The sequence below is a fragment of the Dermacentor andersoni genome, chromosome 1, assembly GCF_023375885.2.
Source record: "Dermacentor andersoni chromosome 1, qqDerAnde1_hic_scaffold, whole genome shotgun sequence".
NCBI lineage: Eukaryota > Metazoa > Arthropoda > Arachnida > Ixodida > Ixodidae > Dermacentor > Dermacentor andersoni.
In genome coordinates, this window is record NC_092814.1 from 27,166,564 (window position 1) to 27,170,675 (window position 4,112).

Here is a 4,112-nt window from a genome sequence, read left to right on the forward strand (position 1 = left end):
TGAGCATGTATAAAAGTTTGATAAGGTCACGCCTTGACTATGGTGCTATAGTGTATAGCTCTGCTACGCCTAGTGCCTTGAAGATGTTAGATTCGATTCACCACTTGGGTATCTGTCTTGCTACAGGTGCCTTCAGGACTAGTCCTGTAGAGAGCCTGTATGTTGAATCCAACGAATGGTCTCTTCATCTACAAAGAGAATATTTATCTTTCTCTTACGCCTTGAAAGTTAAATCAGATATTCAGCATCCATGTCATTTTGCAATTAGCGACTTGTCCACTGCCAAGCTATTCCGTAACCGCCCAGCCATCAGGCCTCCTCTGTCCCTCCGAGTGAAAGCACTGTCAGAAGAAACAGGCGTCCCTTTTCTAGAAAATATCCCAATGGCTCCTATAGACCGTTTCAACGGGCGAGGAGGATAGGGCACGCTGAGAGCCTTTCCTCCTCTCTGGCTTGGGCGATCCGGCGCGGCGCTGCTTGAAAGTATTGCTGTCGCGTGCTGCGGAACGATTTTGAGATGTTTCAGATGGTACTTTGTGAAATTTACGCCGTGTCCGTTCATATAAGGTCGTCAGGGAAGCCTTGCGGTGCATCGGTAGCTACAGTAGGCGGAAATATCTTTTGGGGGCGCAAAAATGTGACGCGTTTTATCAGCCGCGGTGTACGCACATTATCAGTCGCGGTGTGTGTATGTGTTGTGAACTATTTTGCTCATATCGGTTTTAATTCAACAAAGAAAACCGGTGTCTCTGTATTAGCAGCACGAGATGGTAAATCTGCTCAATATCTGATCGCTTGGCGTAGGGAGTAAAACATAAAGCATAAGAGCGCATGCTCGTGCACAGCCAACCTAAGGCAACCAGGAAACATCTAAGCGGCAGGCGCAATCAAATATTTGTGATGCACCGGCATCGTTCGCGCGCATTTCAAGTCTAGTAGGCTTCAAATTACCGTATGTCTACGCTAGCCTTCCTGCATGAGGCCGATGGCGCTGCTCAGCACAGCGATCACTGCGGTTGGTGAACCAGCACGGTACATATGTAAGCTGTGCGCTTCGGCATTCCCTTTTTGGCCTGCATACAGCCATAACATATGAAGGATCGCATAAAAAGAATGCGATGCCTATTTTTGAGGACAAAATTTCCGTAATGCGTGTGAGTGCGTCGTAGAGAACGGAACGAAGACAACCGAAAAAGAAATTCGGTTATCATCCTCTGCCTCGAAAAAGCAAGAGAAAACGGCCTAACGCCGCAATAGGGCCTCGCATAGTCACGCCGCACAGCGTTTATAAATATATAACCGCTGATGCGGTATGCTTGGACTATGCGGTAGATAGAACAAATATATATGTAATCCAGCACCTACCCCTGCTTAGGATGCTCGCGCAGTTCGTAAACAGTCCCTTTGCTGGACAAGCGTAATTCAGACTGTAAGGTATGCTGCTATCTATCACTTGCCAAAACTATTTTATTCAGGGGCGGAAACCTCATCCATCGAACCAAGTAGTCACGCAATGTAACCTGCATCGAACAGTTTGAACGCTTGTAAGAGTATACTCACAGCTCCTATCGTAGCAGAACGTTACCCACGCTCACGCTGTTACGATCGTCGCGTATGTTTCATGGCTCCTAAACCGCAGCTTAGAAATAGAGGATAATACCGCAATAAGGTCACATTAGCGACTGGAACATTCAGAAATACACAATTCATCTCCGAGGCTGATTGTAGACTCGAATATGCGCGCACACATCGCGCTGCGTGTTCCGTCCACCTCAACGCCTGCAGAAATTCCGGCCATGACGCCTTAAACCACTTCAGCACGCCTCACAGAACCGTTTACCACGTAGAAGACGCACGTCATACTAAACAGACCGCACGACCGCGAAAACAAACGCCAGAACCTGCCGCCGAGCGTGTACCTGCCATGCAAAAGACCGCTTTCACCCAAGCCAGTATGGCGCTGCTCATAGGCGGCGCCACTGCGTTCACAATATGGCGGCGCCTACGAAAAAACGGTCTATATATGTTCCCACCGCCTTGGGAGTGGCAAACTATCCAATGTGACGTATCTTTCTTAGAAATATCGAAACGAGCGCCTGAGGCTCACATACAATCACATACAATCATTTTCTTGAACTAAAAGAGAAGTATTCCTGTGTTGAATTTTACACGGATGCTTCGAAATCTGCTGATGGTGTTGCTTACGCAGCTCTTGGACCATCATTTTCAATATCTGGGACACTAAACCCATACACAAGCATCTTTACAGCGGAAGCATACGCTATACTCTCGGCTATTAAACGCATCAGGCTCACAAACATCGCTAAGGCTGTTCTCTTCACAGACTCATTAAGTGTCGTGAAAGCACTAATTAGTTTACAAAAACATAAGAATTCCGTTTTGAATGAGCTGTATAACTTATTGTGCGCCCTATATATGTGCAATGAAGTGATTGTCATATGCTGGGTACCCGGTCACAAAGGTATAAAAGGGAACGAAGCAGCTGACGAAAGCGCTACATCAGTAACTTTTAGCAATAGAAATAGAAATATTCCCATCCCTACCACAGACCTATTGCCTTTTCTACGCCGTAAATTAAGGAATCATTGGCAAGGCAAGTGGGATACACAAGTAATGAATAAGCTTCACATAATAAAACCAAAACTGGGGAACTGGATAAGTGGAAAAACAGCACGTTACAATTAAAGAAGTAATTCTTTGCCGATTAAGGATAGGCCACACATACGGTACTCACTCTTATCTCTTGACTGGAGGCGATCCCCCGACTTGTGGTAAGTGCGGCAATAGTCTGACAGTACTCCATGTTCTTATTCAGTGCCCTGCAATAGAAACAGAGAGGAAAAAGTATTTTCCTTCTGCGTATCGTGAGAATACGCCTCTTCACCCTGCATTTTTTCTTAGTGATGAACCGCTTTTTAACATGAAATTAGTCTTACAGTTTTTATTGGAAACAGATACTCTCAAAATCATTTGGATAGGTAATTTTTAGCACATGACTAACAGCCCTTCTGATAAAAGGGCTCTCTTGAGGTTCTACTATCACTGTTATGTGTTGTCTTGTTCCATCATAATTGTTTTTTTTAACGAAACCCAATTGCCATCGTCCATGCTCTAATCAGTGTCATCATTTTAGTACCTATTTATTTTACGCCATTTACAGCCACAGTTTTTAGGCCTTTTTACAGCCATGTCACATTTACCATGATTAATCCACTGTCCACTGCATTCACAATGCATTGTCAAAATTACCTTTTGGCATGGCGCTCTTTGGCCATACTTGGCCCTTGCGCCATTAAACACCACATATCATCATTATGCACGCAAAAGCCTGACTTTTCATACTCGTCATGGCCCCTCTATTCAGTGTTAGCAAAAAGAAGTGTATTGTCGGCCCCTGACAACCATCAAGTTTGTCATTCATGTGTTTTCAGCACTTCTATCGTATCTTTTTTTCTTCTAGTTTGAGCTTTCTCTCGCTCATATGGATTCGGATTATTCTGTTTTCCAACGCTTTTTAGGCTACAATTCCCTGTGCAAGATGAAACAACGAAACAACGAAAAAACGCCTAAATGTTTTTAATTATCAAAACGTATTGCTGTTGCACAATTCGTTGTCGTACAATCTCTCCGACATACAGGGTGTCCCAGCTAAAAGCAACCAATGTTTTAAAAACTATGGAGTGTGCTAGGGGGCCGAAACAAACTCAGTGGTGTTGAAAATCGCGCGGCCTAGTCTGCAGTATGTCGTTTTGTAAATTCAGTTAAATAGTATGGACTAATTGCTTAACTTTTTAAATATTGTCTTCACGAAGAAAGTGCCAGTAGGGAAGTTGTAGGTCACACTTAAAAATGGCCGACTGAAGTGTTTGCAACTAAGCACCATTGATGGAGCTTCTTCTACATGCGCTTAACGAAAGACCGCGAAAACAAAAACAACCGCATGATAGTGCCACAGCAAAGCATATTATGGTGAGGATAATACTCGAACGCTAAAATTTTTTACACACTTGTATCTTTAGGTAACTGCAAGTGAAGTATATAGCATTGATTTTAACGGAAACTGTTTAGTAGTTGGAGCATGATTAATGTTA